This window comes from Lathyrus oleraceus, chromosome 2 (genome assembly GCF_024323335.1).
Source record: "Lathyrus oleraceus cultivar Zhongwan6 chromosome 2, CAAS_Psat_ZW6_1.0, whole genome shotgun sequence".
Lineage (NCBI taxonomy): Eukaryota > Viridiplantae > Streptophyta > Magnoliopsida > Fabales > Fabaceae > Lathyrus > Lathyrus oleraceus.
This window is the reverse complement of record NC_066580.1, coordinates 320,979,431-320,991,690: the sequence shown is the minus strand read 5'-3', so window position 1 is coordinate 320,991,690 and position 12,260 is coordinate 320,979,431.

Sequence of the window (12,260 nt, the reverse complement as noted above, 5' to 3'; positions counted from 1 at the left end):
GTTGTTTTTTCGCACACTGTATTTTTCAGGTTGCGACAGCTGGCGACTCTGCTGGGGACATAGAAGTTGACCTCTTGCTGGTCCATCTTCCCTAAGCGAGTCCCTCCTAGCTTGTGTGTTTTCTTGTTTATTGAGTGTTCATTCTTTTGTGCAGTTACTTATTTGCCTAATTGCATTCATGTACATATGTTTGATGTATCTGCTGCTGTTTGTTTGTTGGGATGGGGTGTTCTACGAGAGATAAGCCCATTACCCAGGCTTGAGTGTACACACAGGTTTTAGAGTGGATGTTCATGAGGCTTGCGTGGCATGTTGCTGCGTTAAGTCGTTCGTGAAGAACCACACCCAGACGAGGTTTCTCTTGGATATACTATGTCCTACGGATGTTCCGTAACGACATAATATTCCCCTAGAAATTGTCGACTCTGGTGACCATTTCCCGAGAACTCAGTCGAGGCCTCTCCTCCGAAACGTGATTATGTTAGCTCTGGTGGGCGCATTCTCGCTGATCAATCCGAGGACCCCGAGACTGGGAACTTGCTTTAGGATGTCCTGTTGAGGGGAGTCAGTGGAGGTCTTTTATTCCGTAATAATGCCAAACCTTCAGTGGTAAACGTATTATTCGCGACTGAAGGGCTGAAGTTGACGAACTTCTGTTCTTAGAACCTACCAGTGAGGGGCGGGCTAAATTCAGGAAACCTTAACCTCCAACCAACCCGGTTTTCTGGAGCAGTGCTTTGATCTCGTATTATATTCCTCATTGGTTTTCTCTTCAGACAGTGCAACCTGACAAATGCTCAAGCAGATACAACAATCCTGATTGACACGCCGCTGCATTGCATTCACATCATCACATCATTTGCATTCATATCATTTAACACATGTTTATCCATTTCAAGGGGGTAGAATACGTTTTGGAATTGATAAACATGTCATTGCATTTACATATTCATTGTCATATCTTGCATAACAGGTACCGCTGCGGTGTTCTCATATTGTTTGGTGTTCCATTAGCAGGATAGCTGACTCAGGCATTCACCGATACGGTACCCGGAGGAATCAACAGAGAGCAATGGAAGGTGTACAAGCAGAGCTCGTTGAGATGAGGGCCCGCATGACCCAATTCATGGATGTGGTTCAAGGGGTGGCTCAGGGACAACAAGAGCTCAGGCAGATAATACAAGGGAATCCCCCTGCTCAACCAGAGACAGTGACTGATCCTCCAGCTGGAGAGGTTAACGGACCCAGTGGACCAGGGCCTATCCCGATCCCGCACGCCAACCCCGGTCAACAACCCGTTCATGATGATCAGGACGATCAGTTTCCCCCACTTCAGGAAGACTTTGGCATGGGTCATGGCGTAGACCCCATGTTCAGGAGATTGGAAGAGAGGTTGAAGGCAGTGGAAGGACAGAATCCTTTGGGAGTAGACGTTGCTGACTTAGGGCTGGTCCCAGGTGTGAGAGTGCCACCGAAATTCAAAGTCCCGGTCTTTGACAAGTACAAGGGCAACTCTTGCCCCAAGACTCACGTGCAAGCCTATTTCCGTAAAATGGTTGCATACTCTGATGACGAGAAGCTACTTATGTACTTCTTCCAGGACAGCCTGGCTGGGGCATCCTTGGAATGGTATATGAGGTTGGACAGAGCCCACATCCGTTGCTGGAAGGATTTGGCGGAGGCTTTCGTGAAGCAGTATCAGTATAATGCAGACATGGCTCCGGACAGAACTCAACTTCAGAATCTGTCTCTTAAAAGCAATGAGTGCTTCAGGGAATACGCTCAACGCTGGAGGGAGACAGCTTCCCGTGTTCAGCCCCCTATGTTGGAGAAAGAAATGGCCAACATGTTCATGAATACGTTGCCTGAACCTTATCTGGAGCGTCTGGTGGGGTGCAATGCTTCCAACTTTGCTGATGTGGTCTCTACTGGAGAAAGGGTGGAGAATTACCTAAAGACCTATAAGAGCCAAAATGGAGTTGGATCCTCATCAGGGGTGAAGAAGCCGTTCATTCAGGGACAGAAGAGGGGAGAAGGGGATGCAAATGCCATATCTTCTTATCAGAACAGGGATAACCGGAGGAATAACTTTCAGAATTATCATCAGCAACCGTATGTTGCGGCTGTGACCATTCCAGCTGCAGCACCACTACAACAACAACAATCACAACGTCAACCAGCTCAGTATCAACAGCAGCAACAACCAGGTAACAGACCCGCTTATCAACAGAGGCAAAGGATGATGGACCGGCGTTTCGACACCCTTCCAATGTCGTACGCTCAGATGCTTTCTAGTCTTCAACAACTACAGCTTGTGCAATTACGCACTCTGGCTCCTCCTGTTGGTAGACTTCCGGTGGGTTACGACGCCAACGCTAGGTGTAGTTTCCACTCTGGGGCACCTGGCCATGACATTGAGAACTGCAAAGCTTTTAAGCACGTAGTTCAGGACCTCATAGATTCAAAGGCCATCGACCTTGCACCGGCTCCGAATGTCGTTAACAATCCCATGCCCCAGCATGGTGGTGCGAACGTTAATATGATAGAGGGAAAAGCCAAGTCCATTGAGGATGTGTTGAAGTTGAAGACTCCATTGTTGGATATCAAAGGATGCTTGCTGAAGGCCGATGTTTTCCCCGGTTGTGGGAAGGGTTGTTTGGATTGTGCTACTCAGAGTGGAGGTTGTTTGAAGCTACAGCAGGGTATCCAGGCCTTGCTCGACAAAGGTATCCTCCAGGTTGAAGATTTGTCTGTCCAAGAGTTTGTGGAAGGGGTTGAGGAAGAAGAGTTTGAAGATGCTACTAATGAATTCGTAGATGTTGTTCCTGTTAATTTTGTGATTCCCAGTGAGGTCTCTGCGGTCAACAATGAAGATGGGGATAGTGATTGCGACATTGACAACTGGGTGCGTCCGAGGATCCCGGGTGAAGTCATCAACAATTGGTCTTCTGAAGAGATTATTCAAGTCACTCTTCTTGAAGAGTAATTTTCTTTGTTTATTCATGCATATCCAAGTCTTACGTTCCACCCAGGGCGTAACGACTCATTGTAGGGCCCGTCTATGTGACACTTGCATTTTTTTTATCATAAATAAAGGACGTCTTTTCGCATTCAAATATTTCGTTCCTTGTCTTTCTATTTTTTGCAGTTTTTCAAAAAAAAAATGGCAATGTTTTGTTTAGTTTCCACATTTTTTTTCACACTCATAAGCACATACCATCACTCATGCAGATGCACATCACCGGATCCTATTGATAACGGTTCTGCTATGGCTCGCTTCGACTTTGAAAATCCAATCTTTCAAGCTGAAGAAGAGGATGATGAAGATTGTGAACTCCCTGAAGAACTTGCCAGGTTGTTGAAACAAGAGGAAAGGGTTATTCAACCGCATCAAGAGTTTGTTGAAGTGATTAATCTCGGCACCGAAGACGCTAAGAGAGAAATCAAAATAGGGGCTGCTTTGGAAGATAATGTGAAGAAAGGGCTGATTAAATTGCTGCAAGAATACATTGACATCTTCGCCTGGTCTTATCAGGACATGCCTGGGCTGGACACAGACATCGTGGTACACCGCTTGCCTCTCAAAGAAGGTTGTCCTCCGGTCAAGCAGAAGCTCAGAAGAACAAGACCAGAGATGGCTGTCAAGATAAAGGAAGAAGTGCAAAAGCAGTTGGATGCAGGGTTTCTAGCAGTCACCAATTATCCGCCATGGGTTGCAAACATCGTCCCAGTACCTAAGAAGGATGGAAAGGTACGGATGTGTGTTGACTATCGGGATCTGAACAGAGCTAGCCCTAAAGATGATTTCCCATTACCTCACATCGACGTTTTGGTGGATAATACAGCTCAGTTCTCGGTATTCTCCTTCATGGATGGCTTTTCTGGCTATAACCAAATCAAGATGGCACCAGAAGACATGGAAAAGACAACTTTCATAACCCCGTGGGGCACCTTCTGCTACAAGGTGATGCCGTTTGGTCTGAAAAATGCCGGAGCAACATATCAACGAGCTATGGTAACTCTGTTCCATGATATGATTCATCATGAAATCGAGGTTTATGTGGATGATATGATTGCCAAATCTCAGACAGAAGAAGAACATTTGGTGAATTTGCAGAAACTGTTTGAGCGTTTGAGGAAATTCAAGCTGAGGCTTAATCCGAACAAGTGTACTTTCGGGGTGAGATCGGGAAAATTGCTGGGTTTTATTGTTAGCGGAAAAGGGATTGAGGTGGATCCTGACAAAGTGAAAGCAATACAGGAAATGCCTGAGCCAAGAACAGAGAAGCAAGTCCGTAGTTTCTTAGGGAGGTTGAACTACATTGCAAGGTTCATCTCTCACCTAACAACCACGTGTGAGCCAATTTTCAAATTGCTGAGGAAAGATCAGGCTATCGGGTGGAATGAAGATTGTCAAAGGGCTTTTGAGAAGATAAAAGAGTATTTACAGAAACCTCCAATCCTTATACCTCCAATTCCTGGGAGACCTCTGATAATGTACCTATCAGTGACTGAGAACTCGATGGGGTGTGTATTGGGACAGCATGACGAGTCTGGTCGAAAAGAGCATGCCATATACTACCTTAGCAAAAAGTTTACCGACTGTGAAATCAAATATTCGCAGCTTGAGAAAACTTGCTGTGCTTTGGCCTGGGCTGCTCGCCGACTGAGGCAGTATATGTTGAACCATACTACCTTGTTGATTTCTAAGATGGATCCAGTGAAATACATATTCGAGAAGCCAGCTCTCACCGGAAGGGTCGCTCGTTGGCAAATGATTTTAACAGAGTATGATATTCAATACACGTCGCAAAAGGCCATCAAAGGTAGTATTCTGTCAGACTACCTTGCCGAGCAGCCGATTGATGATTATGAGCCGATGAAGTTTGAATTCCCTGATGAAGACATCATGTTCCTCAAGATGAAAGACTGTGAAGAGCCAGTTGTTGGGGAGGGACCTGATCCGAACGAAAAGTGGACTTTGTTGTTTGATGGGGCTGTCAATGCTAGAGGAAGTGGAATTGGTGCTGTCATTACAACTCCGAAAGGTGCCCACATACCTTTCACCGCTCGTTTGACTTTTGAGTGCACAAATAATGAAGCTGAGTACGAGGCCTGTATCTTGGGCATTGAGCAAGCCATTGATCTGAGAATCAAGACTCTGGACATCTTCGGAGATTCAGCTCTGGTGATTAATCAAGTGAATGGTGATTGGAATACTCTCCAGCCCACTCTGGTCCCCTACAGAGATTACACGAGAAGACTGTTGACTTTCTTCACAACGGTAAAATTGTATCATATACCTCGTGATGAGAACCAGATGGCAGACGCACTTGCTACTCTATCCTCCATGATCAAGGTAATTCGTTGGAACCATGCTCCCAGGATCGATGTGATGCGCCTTGACAGGGCCGCGTATGTGTTTGCTGCTGAACTGGTAGTCGATGACAAGCCCTGGTATCACGATATCAAGTGCTTTCTGAAGAATCAAGAGTACCCTGCAGGGGCATCCAACAATGACAGAAAGACTTTGAGAAGATTGGCAGGTAGTTTCTTCTTGAACAAAGACGATGTGTTGTATAAGAGGAACTTCGACATGGTTTTGCTCAGATGTGTGGACAGACACGAGGCGGACATGTTAATGCAGGAAGTTCATGAAGGTTCCTTCGGTACTCATGCCGGTGGACATGCAATGGCTAAGAAATTGTTGAGAGCGGGTTATTATTGGATGACCATGGAATCAGATTGTTTCAAGTATGCTCGGAAGTGTCATAAATGCCAGATTTATGCTGATAAGGTGCATGTACCGCCGAATCCTCTGAATGTGATGTCTTCGCCGTGGCCGTTTGCTATGTGGGGCATTGACATGATTGGAAAGATTGAGCCGACTGCTTCCAATGGACATCGCTTCATCCTTGTTGCCATCGACTATTTCACCAAGTGGGTCGAAGCAGCGTCATTTGCGAATGTCACCAGACATGTGGTTGCCCGTTTCATCAAGAAAGAAATCATTTGTCGCTATGGGATTCCCGAAAGAATCATTACTGATAATGGTTCTAATCTCAACAACAAAATGATGAAGGAGTTGTGTCAGAACTTCAACATTCAGCATCACAATTCTTCCCCTTACCGCCCTAAGATGAACGGCGCTGTTGAGGCAGCAAATAAGAACATAAAGAAGATTGTGCAGAAGATGGTCGTCACGTACAGAGATTGGCATGAGATGCTACCTTTCGCCTTGCATGGGTACCGTACTTCAGTACGTACGTCGACTGGGGCAACCCCTTACTCCCTGGTGTATGGTATGGAAGCAGTCCTACCTGTTGAAGTGGAGATTCCTTCTCTAAGAGTCTTGTTGGATGTCAAGTTAGATGAAGCTGAATGGATTCGAACAAGGTTCAACGAGTTGAGTCTTATCAAAGAGAAGCGAATGGCAGCCATTTGTCATGGGCAGTTGTATCAGAGTCGGATGAAAAGAGCTTTTGATCAGAAGGTGCGTCCTCGTTGTTTCCAAGTCGGAGATTTAGTGTTGAAAAGGATCCTTCCTCCTCAGACAGATCACAGGGGCAAGTGGACTCCTAACTATGATGGACCGTATATTGTCACCAAGGTTTTTGATGGTGGGGCCTTAATGCTTGCAACTATGGAGGGTGAAGACTTCGCTTCCCCTGTAAACTCAGACGCAGTTAAAAAATACTTCGCATAAAATAGACCCGCTGGACAGTAAAAAGAATAGTCCAGGCAAAAATGGGCATCCCGGCGAACCAAGAAAATGGAAAGGTTCGGGCAAAAATTAGGGATCAAAAAATAAAAAAAAAGATTGTACACCCGGTAAGTTGAAAACCTGAAAAGGCAACTTAGGCAAAAATGGGTATCCCGGTGGATCGAAAACCCGAAAAGGGCGATCCAGGCAAAAGTTAGGGATTAAGCGAAGGACTGCGTTCTGAGTAGCTCTGAATCTCATCTCGTGCCAATGACTGGAAATTTTTGAAGGATAGGAAACAGTCCAATCACTCTTTCAGAAAGCTGATCATCTGGAGGATCTTGAAGACGGGCAAGTCATAGCAGAATTGGAACCCAATAGAAATCCACTTCACATTGCCATTAGATTAATTTTTGTTTTATCTATTGTGCGATTACCTCTTTCCAGGGATTGCTTCTTAATGTAAATGCCTATTCAGAGGCCATTCAATCAATAAAATCATGTTATTCAGTATATCTCTGTTTTCATTTTCATTTTACTGTTTTGTTTGCGAAAATGACGTCCGAATTTTTGATAAACATTGCATCATGACACATAAGGGCTTTACAGGTACATGCTCAGTAAACATTTAAAATTGCTGTAATTTTTGAGTGCCTTGGATCGTCTATTTAGAACAGATACCCTCGGGGCATTTCTTTAAAATCCCTTTGCAGATGATCGTGAATATCTTCCCCAGAAGTCACCAACAGACTTCGGTGTCTTATCCCTGTAGAGCTAATTAGAGCGTTGGATTCTTCAATCCCCAGCAGGTTTTCACCACTGTACTTCCCCAAGCGTTTGTTTCAGGACATACACTCCCCAGTAGAGTTGACAGTGCCAGACTATATATCCCCAGCGGAGTTGACAGCGCCAGACTGTATCTTTCCAGCAGAAGTGGCTGCTCCTTAGAGTTCGATGCCAGATCGATAGTCCCAATGCCAGATCCATGGGTTCTTTCCTTGAAGCAGAACCTCGGTACCGTATCAGTGTTTGCTCCCCCTGCTGAGTCACCTCTCGCAAATCGTGGTTGCCAGAACCATTGTAGCTTTCCTCAGCAGCAGGCTTCCAATGCCATTCCTTCCCCGATCAGAGTCTCGGTATGGCCAGAACACCGCATGGCTAGTCGTCTCCCCACAAAATTCTTTGCGCTGTGCATCTCCAACAGCCTTGCCAGGGTCCAGAAGATGGTGATCATTTCCCCAGCAGATCCCCTTGCCTCGGCTTGGCATTCTACCCAGCATTTCGCATCCCTGCATGTAGAATCATATTGCATTGCATCATTCCAAATCGCGTAGCATTTCCATTTTCATGGAGCATTACGCCATTGAAAAATTCAAACATATGCATGTAAACATAAAACATTCTCGGTATCCCAAGTGATAAGCTAGAAGTTGTTTCCAGTACTCAGACTGAAGATGGTTCATGACTTGCCTTTGTTATCGCCAGCAAGTGTCATTGGCCCATGCGCCGCCTCTATTATCATTCCCTATTTCTGCCGATGCTGACGGGCATGAAGTTTTCCGGTATCCAGACCGAAGTGGCATTCATGCCAGTGTTCCGATGTTCAGATCGAAGAAGTTTCTGACGTTCAGGTCGACGCAACTTGTGGCATTCAGGCCAGCCTCTCGGTGTTCAGACCGATAGTAATAATCTCATATCTCCCGATGTTCAGATCGAAGTCATTTCCAGTATTCAGACTGATGAGCGGCATTCAGGCCATGGTTATTTCTGTGTTACCATTTATTTTGGTATCCAGGTTAGCATTCTTTTTCGGTATTCGGACTGATTCTCACCGTACCAGACGGATTCTTCTGACAGGCATTGTTACTTCACTTCACTTCAGTGCAAATTTTTGGGCTTTTATTGTATTCAATCCCTTGATACCTCGAAAGCATGAAAGCAGCTGTCATCTTCCTTCCGGGTCTCCAGTTGATTGAATAGGGGCAGCTGTAATACCCCAAAATTTACCCTTCATTTTTTCCAAAAAATAAAAAAATAAAAAAAATTAAAATAAATAATTAAAATATAACAAATTTTGGGTCTCCCTCATTCCAAGCCCACAAGTCCACGAAAATCAGCTATAAATATAAGAGTTTCAGTAGGGTTTCAGACACTTGGAAATTCCCTGAGAAATAGACTTGGAGTTCACGTGGAGTTTCAAACCTAGGAACTACTCTGCAGCAACCTTCGGGCAGCCCTGAGAAGTTCATTCCGCCTCACGCAAACCCTAAACGTTGCTTCGCCAATCCGGCCTTGTCTTCCAATTTTAACAGGTCTCTCATCAGGTATGCCTCTGTTCCTATTACTCTATGCCTCGGGTTGAATACTGAATATATGAAGTAACCTCAGGTTTGGCCCACAGGGTTATATTTGTGTATGAATATGTGATTTATGCCTTGACTGTTTAACAATTTCGTTTATAAGGTGAATGCCATAGGATCTGGAATCTTTAACATCGTGCAGGTACCAATGGGAAATCCAAATCCCGCAGGTGCTCGCTAGCCGCTTCGCTAGGCGAGCATGCAGCGAAGCTTCGCTAAGCTTTCGCTAGGCGAAGCAGTCGCGAATGTGACAGTATCTGCTTTATTCCGTTTTGTTCTAACCTGTTCTTTGTGTTGCCATGGCCTTGTTATCTTTTGATTTCATCCTGTTTGCCTAACCCCTTTTGTTGAGTTTTTGTGAGGGCTCACGTATTCTCGCAGGGATACCCTCCGGAGGTTTATTCCGATTTCCCGTACTGATTGGTTTTCTTTGATGGCATCAGCTTGGGAGAATCTCAGGGTCGCTTATCCTTTAATTGCTGTAACTTCGGATCTTGATCCGTGTGGTATTTTACTTCTTCCCTCTTATTTCTACTCTTTCTTAGTATGTAGGTCCTGATAGCTTAAACTGTGGTTGCACACTTAGAAAAACGTATGGTCTCCCATGTGCTTGTCTAATTTCAAAGAAAGTTAAGCATGATAGCCTAATACAAATGGATGAGGTTTGTACTCACTAGAAAAGAGTCATGTTTGATGATGATTATGTGATGAAAGACGATAAATCGAATATCTCTATCTTGACCGAATGGAAAGTGATACAAGAGAGAATTTTAAAAGTCAATGACAAAATGAAACTTCACATCAAAGAGAAAATGAGGAAGATTGCCTATCCAGAAACCACAAATTTGAAACCATTGTCTCAACCAATAAAAACAAAAGGTTCTCCTAAGAAGGTCAAACTAACATCGAGTAACAATTTAACAATGCAGTCTCCTTCGTATTTTGAACATGTTGACAAGTTTTTTCCAGATTCTCTAACTTCAAAATCTCAAAAAATGTGTTTTCAAAAGAGCTCGCATTAGCAAACCACCTCATTCACCATTTTTTTTACCAAAAACCCAATTCATTGACGAGATGTCAGTTTTTATGCACAAATACATTGAACGGGTCGTCAATGTTAAGGGTGACAATAATTATAGTTTTCGAGTTGTTTATACTTGCTCGGTAAAGGAGAGGATGATCATACATTTGTCTGGAAACAACTTATCAAAGAGTTGAAGAGCCATAAAGAATCATACACACGACTATACAGGAAAAAAGAAAACTTTGATGCAATTTATGAATGTCTTACTCCTTGCATTAGTGGATCGACACCGGAAGAAAAAATGGATAATCTTATAGCAAATTCATATAATAAGTAAGGTATGTATTAATATGACAAGATACAGTTTCTCGAAAACATTTTTTCCATAACGCACCGCCCCACCTTAAAATTCAACTGATTGTATTATGTGTATTGAATGACTTTCAATAATATCGACACTTTGTTCAAGTTTATTTGAAACCGAGAGACCTTATACCACTGACATCACTGGAGTGGACAACTCATTCAACAAGGGAAGCCGAGATTTGGCCGAATCATTTTAATAGAAAGGATGCAAGAATTCACCAAGTTGAGCGAGATTGAAAGAGAAACAAATAAACAAAAATCAAAGGCGGAATCATCCATAGATATAGATTTAATACTGACACATGTTTCAATTCATTTTAGTTTTTATTCAACGATGTATTTATGGATTAGACATGTTTTGTATGAAATATTGAATAAATATTAAAAAAATATATACATTTTCACAAATTTCAATATAAAACTCAGTTTCCAAAAAAATGTCTTAATATTTGTTTCTAATAACAGTTCCTGTTTCTGAAATAGGTTATGTGTGAACAGTGTCAAGTTAATTCGAAAATGCATTTTCAAAGCTACCCCAAATATTAAAAAAAATATATATTTATATAGAAATGCATTTCTGAATTCACCATAATTTCACAAATTTCACACAATGAAATGAGATGTATCCTGAAGTACATCTTTGGAATATCCCATGAGACATAACTGAATTTCTAAGGTCCATATTGGCCTAAATCTTGAATAAATATGTGTATTTCTTCTCATATTTTTAACAAAATCGCATCACATTAGAATGGACATATATTGGCAGGTCGCATTTGTCTACTTCAACGGCGTGAACACCTCGCTTGAACTTAGGGTCATTAAGTACACATCGCTTGTAGATATGAAATTCATACTGAAGAATCTCCTAGAATACTCATACAATCTAAGAGTTGTGAAACTCGAGTATCGTTCACCCTCAATTGACACATTTTAGAAAGTTTGAGCTGAAGATGAATGCAAATTTAAGGGTTATGTGGAGTACATTTCACCGTTACAAAACAAAAGGTTTGATTGAGCTGGATGCGAAAATTGTGAGATCCACCGAAAATATTTGAAGATGTTGAAATGTCATACTTGATGATGAAATGTATTGTTCAATCTATGTTAACAATTATCTTTGTAATATTTCGTTTTATGTATGTCATAACAATTATTGATGTTAATTTATCTTTGTTTCTGCATTTGTTTCTGGTTTAGTAGGTTCCAAAAATACACTTCTATAAGATATACGAAGATGCATTTCTGAATTAAATTTAGTCATACAATTGAAGCGTGACTAAAAAACAAATGAATTGTGTATGGATGAGGTACGTCCGGAGATACATTTCCGAATTCTAGAGATAGTTTTGGTTTTTCACTAAAGTGACAAAGCAATATTTAGTATTCCTAATCGTATACCCCCATATATTTCTAAATAGGAATTGTTTCTCCCACTCTAAATGGTGAAGAAACACCTTTAAAAAATTCAAAAATACCCTTCAAAATTCAAAAATACATTTTTAGACATATACATATGAATCCATAAGATACATATCTATTCTCGGTTCGGGCAAGGTATTTATCTTATCTTATCTCCTCTCATTTTCATAACTATTTATTAAATTGCAATGGAATTGACCGACAACGCTGCTAAACCATATTCTGACAGCAGAACATGGAAAGAGAACTGAAAATAGGGTATCTTGCGTTGCAGAATCTCTACTATTCATGTATCAAATTTGAATTTGTATATGATTATGACTATGCCTGTGCCTATAATTATGGCTTTCTGTATCAATTTTAGTTTAGTGAAAAGGATATAGAT